This window comes from Ictidomys tridecemlineatus, chromosome 6, assembly GCF_052094955.1.
Source record: "Ictidomys tridecemlineatus isolate mIctTri1 chromosome 6, mIctTri1.hap1, whole genome shotgun sequence".
Classification (NCBI taxonomy): domain Eukaryota; kingdom Metazoa; phylum Chordata; class Mammalia; order Rodentia; family Sciuridae; genus Ictidomys; species Ictidomys tridecemlineatus.
Window position 1 is genome coordinate 46,605,140 of NC_135482.1, and position 7,964 is coordinate 46,613,103.

Genomic DNA, 7,964 nt, shown 5'->3' on the forward strand with positions numbered 1-7,964 from the left:
AATGTTTAAAAAGTAGCATCTAGGTCAGGTGCAATGGCACGTGCCTGAGATCTCAGATACACAGGAGGCTGAGGCAGGAGGATTATAAGTTTCAGGGAAGCCTGGGCAACTAGTGAGATCCTGTCTCAAAATGAAAAGGGTTGCAGGTATAACTCAGTGGCAGAGCACCAGCCTAACATGCATGAGGCTTTGGGTTCAATCTCTACTAACACACACACACACACACACACACACACACACACACGTTAAGCCTAATGGAAGCTTATTAGGTTATTGGAATGTGTGCTCTCAGAAGGGATTAACATAATTTTCATGGGACTTCAGAATCTCTCTAGCTTCCTGTCTCACTATGTGATCTCTCTCTCTGTCTGTGTGAGTGGTGCTCCTTTATTATAAGGCCTTCATCAGAGCTAAGTTAATGCCAGCACTGTGCCCTAGAACCTCCCAAACTTGAGCTAAATAAACCTTTGTTCTTTATAAGTTACTGAACCTCAGGCATTTCATTAGAGTAACAGAAAATGGACTTGATACAAACACCCAACTCAGCTTAGGTAAATTAATAAATGTATTTAGTTGGCTCCCATAGAAGAGAAAATTTAGGGATTAGAAAAAGTTTAGGGTTGTTAGATTCAGCTTCCAATGACATCAAAAATTCAATTTCTTTCTATTGTTTTTGTTCTTCCTTTCGTAAAGTCAGTTTCACCCTATGACTATTTGCCCTGAAGGTGGCAAAATTACTACAGGCAATTCCAGACTCACCATACCTTCCAGGAGAGAAAGGCAGAGAGAGAGAGGGAAAGAGATTGCACAGGTGAACTTCTTTCCAGCACTCTCAGAAAACTTCTCATTGGCCCAATTTTAGTCATATCCTTACTGTTACCCCCAAATAGGCTTATCCATTGGTTTAAGCCCAACCCCTTGTCCTACCCCTAGCACAAGGGCAGTCTAGCTTTTCTAGAACATATAGGGTGCATAGAGGAGCTATAAACACTCTAATAAGAATTGGAATAGATGTTGAGGAAGTGCACCATACCACTACAGGGATGCAGGGATTGTTTTCAGGAGTAACTAGAATGAGGTAACATATATAAAGGGTCTAGCACCATGCTGGCACAATAGTAGGTGGTCAATAACTGTTAATTTACTCTTCCTTTTTAGATCTCATTATCTGTGCTGCAAAGTGGCATGGGCTTAAGAAAGATTTCTCCTTTGGGTGTCTCAAGTCTGTGTATTTGCAGGACTAGCAAAACAGAATTGCAAGGTGCACCAAGAAGTTACCTCTCAGTTTCCAGATTTCTGTTATTCATAGCAATTTATTGGTGAGAGTGGCCTAGGGAAGGCACAGCTACCTCACATTCAGTTCCCAGGAGAATGAGTAAAAGAGGGCTCAACTCCATCCTTTCAAAGGCTCCCTTCCTCAGTCATAGATGATCACTAGTCTGTCATTTTAAGACCCAGGGTTGAGAGTCCAGAAGGGGCTGCTTACCTAGTGTCCTGCATTACCCAGGCTGCTCCCCGCAGCTGACGGAGAGATGAGTTTGGGCCAGGTTAATGGCTTTGCTGCCTCCATTCACTTGCTAGAGGTTGTATAACCTAGTGAGAAGGTTCTGGGCTTAAGCCTGAGACCTCACTTTACTGTCACTAACCATGATACTACCTAAGTAATAAAATTCTTGATGCCTCAGTTTCTTCATCTTTAGAATTGGGCCTTGACTCTGCTATTAGGGCTGTTCTGAGTCTCAAAAGAAATGGTGTATTTGGAAGCACTTTGTAAATAAAAAAATAAAATTTAAATTAAAGGGATTAGCCAGTTTAAGAGTAGAAATACTTCAGGGAATGGTGGTGCACGCCTGTAATCCCAGATGCCCTGGAGGCTAAGACAGGAGTACCATGGAGTTTAAAGACAGCCTTAGCAACTTATTGAGGCCCTAAACAATTCAGTGAGACTCTGTCTCTAAATAAAGTACAAAAAAAAAAGTGTGTGTGTGTGTGTGGGGGGGTGCTGGAGATATGGCTTCGTGGCACTCGCCCTTGGTTTCAATCTCCAGTACCAAAAAAAAAAAAAGAGTGTGGAAATATTTTCCTGTATCTCTATGCTATGGGTCCCTTCCTAGGGTTTGTTGAGAGAGGATAGGCCAAGTGGGATATTTTTATTTACAGTGAAAGGATACTGCTAGGTTTAATGAACAATTACATACTGATTGCCTGGGTGTATTTGTTACTGGTATTTTATGATAGCAAATTTAGTTCTTTTATTAACCCCATGAGGTAAATATAACTATGCTAGTTTTACAGTTAAGGAAACAGAGTCTGAGAATGGTTAAATGACCAGACCAATGTCATACATTTAGGAAGAAGGCCAGGATTTGAAAGTCGTGTATGGTTAGCCACCAAGGCAAATGAGCCCATTGGTGAATCCAGACAGAAAAGAAGTGAACACCCAGGAGGCTGTACCCAGGTGGACTAGCTTGTAAGACAAGGTGACATTCATCTGGGAGCTTATACTAACTCTTCCACTTGCCTATTTATCCATCGAATCCACTCACATTTACTAAGCACCTCTCCTGTCATGGGAACCGTGCTAGATTTGGAATAAAACAAATAAAATAGTGGCTGAAGGGTTCAGGATATATCAGTGCGGCAAAGTAGCTTGTCAGACATCTCATTTATCCTCAGTCCAATCCTGTTAGGAAAATTGCTGCTCTTGCTTGGCCACTATTAAGGTTTTAAACATTATTGTTCTGTAGAAATGATCTGCTTACACTGCTTCCTGCCAGAGAATGGCTTAAGTCCATAATAACCGAAGATCATATACCCAATGATTTCATTTCAGTGGCAACTGCACAATGGCTTTGAAATGGTAATAATTGCCTATTGCTCTTGGGATTATCTTATTGTGTGGCAACGGTTATAAAGACAGTGGGGTTTTAAGAGGCCATTCAGGAAGAGTGAAGGAAGGAACTAATTTTTATTTTTCTCTGAACGACTCTCAAAGTGAGCATTTAATTCATAGCCCATAAAAGTCTCAGAGAACTTCTGTGATTAAAAAAAAAAAATCAAAGTCTCTAAAGCTGAAGGGAGATTGAGTTTAGAACAATACAGAAAACTAAAGGCTCCTCGGTCAGTGGAGTGTTGTGTGGTTTCAGGAGATGGGCTGGGTGAGACCCACAAGTACAATAGCCACTACAAGGATGTTTTGCAGCTTAATTTAAAAGAACTCTATTCTTTTTCTTTGCCAAGTATTATGTAAACAAGCATTCCAGTCTGAAAAATTTTTTACAATATTATCTATCTATACTGTTGTCCTTTGATCAAAGTTCCTTTTGCAGAGAGGCTGCTGGGGATGGGGCCGGGGGGCGGGGGGACACACAGTTTGTTAAGCACCTACTGAGGACTAGGCCTCTTGGCTACTTTGCTCATTTAACACTCACCACGACTTTCTTGAGTAAGTTCTTTTCACCACTTCACAAAGGTCTTTCCCCCACTCCGATGCATTGATTCATTCCACAAATATTTTCAGAGCCTACTCTGTGCCAGGAGTGTTTCAGCCACTGGGATATCCCAGTGAACAAATCTGCAAACGTCCCTGCCCTCTGGAACTTTTGTTTTTGTGGGTGGAGACAGAACTAAACAAACAAATATAACATGTGAGGTTTTGAGATTAGTGCTCTGGGGAAAGGAGCAGGCATAAAGAGGAAAAGGAGTACAAGGGTACAAATTATGCCCAAACTTAGTGACTTAAAAGACACTGAATTTTAGTTTTTATGGAGCAGAACTCTGGGTGTGGCTTAGCTCGTGTCTCTGCTCCAAGGTCTCTGGAGAAGTTGCATGCAGGGAAGAACAGTTGGTAGAATTTAGGTCATGGCAGGCTCTTGGGCCAAGAGAACCCAGGGTCCTTCCTCAGTCCCTTGCCACATGGGCCTCTCTATTTGGTTACTCACAATATGGCAGTTGGACTCCCTCAGAGTGAGCAAGAGAGTAAAAGAATGAAGAACTGGACCCAAGATGCAAGACAGGCTTTCTGTATCTAATCTCTGAAGTGGCACTTCATCATGGCTGCCTAATTCTACTCCATAGGAACAAGTCAGCAAATCTCACACTTAAGAGTTGGGGACTACATAAGGGTGTGTGTAGCAGGAGGCAAGGGTCATTGGAAATCATCTTGGATGTTCTACTGCTAGTGTAAGTGAGTCTCTCTAATGAGATGACGTTGAACAGAAACCTAAAGGAAGAGAAGCAACAGGTGTGTGTCTTCTTGGGCTAAGAGCACTTCAGGTAGAGGAAAAGGTAGAGGGAAGACTACTCCAAGATGAGGTTAGAGAGGTATCCCTGGGTTAGATAGGGTGGAGTTTTGTGGGGGTCATTGTAGAAATTTGGATTTTATATTCAGTGATATGGGAGGCTTTGGAAAGGTTTCTGCAGAATAGTGACCCGACTTGACTTTTTTTTTTTTTTTTTTTTTTTTTTTCAGAGGGTCACTCTGGTTGTTTTGTGGAGAATAGGTTGGGAGAGTGCATGTTAGTAGAAGCAATGGGTTCAGATGTCCGGAGGCTACTGCAGTCGTCCAGGTGAGTGATGATCATGGCTGAGGCAGGAAAATTTTCCTACTAGGACTGACAGGAATTACTGCTGTGAGTTGTAAAGAAAGTGAGGAGGTTTTTGGACTTAGAAACTGGAAGAAGAGTTGCCCTTTATTAAGCTGGGCAATACTGCTGCAAGAGTAGTATTGCCCAGCTTAATAAAGGTTTTGGAAGAAGGAGTATAAATCAGAAGTTTTATATATGTATTAATGTTTATTTTTAACACACCCAAGCAGAGATGTTGAGTTGGCAATTGGCTGGATAAGTTGAGCTCTGGAATGTGGGGTGGATTAATCTAAATTTGGGAATTGCTGGAATTAATAAAATCAGTGCCATGGATGAAAATATTGAAGAGAGTGAATTAAGAAACGATAAATCCTATGGATTGAAACCCTGGAACGCTTCAATGTTTAGAAATTAGGAAAATAAGGCCAGGGAAGAAGACTGAGAAGAAGTAGCTAAGAAGGATAAGGGAGATTCAAGAGACGTTAGTGCTGTGGAAGGCTGGGGAAGAAGGTGTTTCAAGGGGCAGAAGGCAATCAGCTTTGTCCAGTATGGTCAAGGCCTGTGAAGTTTTAGAACTGAGGTCCTAGATGGCCTTGCTGAGAGCTGTTTCAGTAGAGTGGCCGAATGAAAGTAGGTGAAGGTGAGAACAAGGCTCTTATGAGAAAGCCATATTTCAACTGCTGGTTGACTGAGCTACCTGTGACAAGCTCACCTGTGGTGCTTATTAGAAATGTGGATTGGGACCTTAGCAAGAAGAATAAAGCAAGAGGCATCACAATACCAGTTTTTAACTCTACTAGAGTATACACAGCTACAGTAACAAAAACAGCATGGTATTGGCACCAAAATAGACATGTAGACCAAAGGTACAGAATAGAGGATGCAGAGACAGACCCACATAAATACAGTTATCTCATACTAGACAAAGGCACCCAAAACATACATTGGAGAAAAGATAGCCTCTTCAACAAATGGTGCTGGGAGAATTGAAAATCCATATGCAGCAAAATGAAACTAAACTCTTACCTCTTACCATGCACAAAACTCAGCTCAAAGTGGATCAAGGACCTAGGAATCAGACCAGAGACACTGTGCCTAATAGAGGCAAAAGTAGGCCCCAACTTCCTTAACAAGACTCCTAAAGTGCAAGAAATAAAATCAAAGAATCAATAAATGGGATGGATTCAAACTAAAAAGCTTCTCCTCAGCAAAAGAAACAACCAATGAGGTAAAGAGAGAGCTTATATTTTGAGAGAAAATTTTTGCCTCACACACGTCAGATAGAGCACTAATCTCCAGGATACATAAAGAACTCAAAAAGCTTAACATCAAAAAAAATCCACAAACAACCCAATCAATAAATGGATTAAGGAGCTGAACAGATGCTTCTCAGAAGAAAATACACAATCAATCAATAAATATATGAAAAAATTTTCAACATCTCTAGTAATTAGAGAAATGCAAATCAAAACTACTCTAAGATTGCATTTCATGCCAGTCAGAACAGCAGTTAACAAGAATACAAACAACAATAAGTGTTGGTAAGGATGTCCGGGAAAAGGCACACTCATACATTGCTGGTTGGACTACAAATTGGTGCAACCAATTTGGAAAGCAGTATGGAGATTCCTTAGAAAACTTGGAATGGAACCACCAACTGACCCAGCTATCCCACTCCTTAGTTTATAACCAAAGGACTTAAAATCAGCATACTATAGTGACACAGCCACATCAATTTTTATAGCAGCTCAATACATAATAGCTAAACTATGGAACCAACCCCGATGCCCTTCAACAGATGAGTAGGGTAAAGAAAATGTTATATATATGATACACACACACACACACACACACACAATGGAATATTATTCAGCTTTAAAGAAGAATGAAATTATGGCATTGGCAGGTAATTGGATGGAGAGGGAGAATATCATGCTAATCAAAGTAAGCCAGTCTCCAAAAAACCAAAGGCTGAATATTATCCCTAATAAGAGGATGCTGATTCATAATAGGGGGGCAGCATGGGAAAAATGGAAGAACTGTGATTGGACAAAGGGGAAGAGGGACGAGGAGGGGATGTGGGGGCAGGAAAGATAGTGGAATGAGATGAACAATATTACCCTAGGTACATGTATGACTGCACATATGGTGTGTCACTACATCATGTACAACCAGAGAAATGAAAAGTTGTGCTGCAATTGTGTGTACAATGAATCAAAATGCATTCTGCTGTCATATATACTACTTAGAATGAATGAATAAATAAATAAATAAATAAATAAATAAATTTTAAACAAACAAACAAAAAAGAAATGTGAATTGGGAGGGCTATTCTCCAGAGTCTCTGGGGATGGCCCCTTGTGATCTTCATTTTTAACAAGTTCCAAAGGAGATTTTCAGACAGGTTAAAATTTGAGAACCAATATCTTGTTCCAGGTATTTTTTTAAAGGCAGTATCTGACTTAACATCCTTTACGTTCTCTGTGTGTGTTTCGGTTTGAATCTGAATTATCCTCTCAATGCTCATGTGTTAAAGGCATGGTCCCAGTGCAGCAGTGTTCATGGGTGAAGCTTTGGGTGGTGATTGGCTCACGAAGGCTCTAACTCCATCAATGGGTTCATCCATTGATGAACGACTCTTTCCTCTTTGATGGATTCATAGATGAATGGACTACTGGGGGTGCTGGGAGGTAGGAGGTCTAGTTGGAGGAAGGAGGTTACTATAGGCTCATGAAAAGTATTTTTCGTCCTATCTCCTTCTCTCTTACTACTCCCTCTTTTTTTTTCTGGCCACCATGAAGTGAGCAGCTATGCTCCACCACGTGGTCCCTGCCATGATGTTCTGTGTAACTCACTACAGAACCAAAAATGATGGAGTCAAGTGACCATGGACTAAAATCTCTGAAATCATGAGCCAAAATAAATATTTTCTCCTTTAATTTGATTTTACGGTAATGGAAGACTAACACATTTTGTAACCCAAATGAGCATTCTGGAGATGACAGCTTGTCCTGAATACATTTTTATATTTTCTTTTCATCTTTTTATTTTCCCCAATTTTAAAGAAAACCTAAACAAAGAAATATACAACACCAAGGAACTGCAATAAGTAAACAAGTCTCCCTACTCTAAGAGCTTCTAAGAATCTCACAAATTTTGAAGTTTTCAGAATCATCGTGTTAGCTTTTTGAGGACACTGTTAACAGAAGAACAAAAGCTTGCAGATTCAGGAGAAGTCTGAGTATTCTGTTGGTCATAGAAGTGCTTAATTTGCTGAGCATGTCCACTTGGAAAGATGAAGACACTGTTCTAGGCAGCTCTGTTTGGAGGTTTGGGGCATGCGGATGTTCGTTTCTCATGAGACCAAGAGCTACTCTA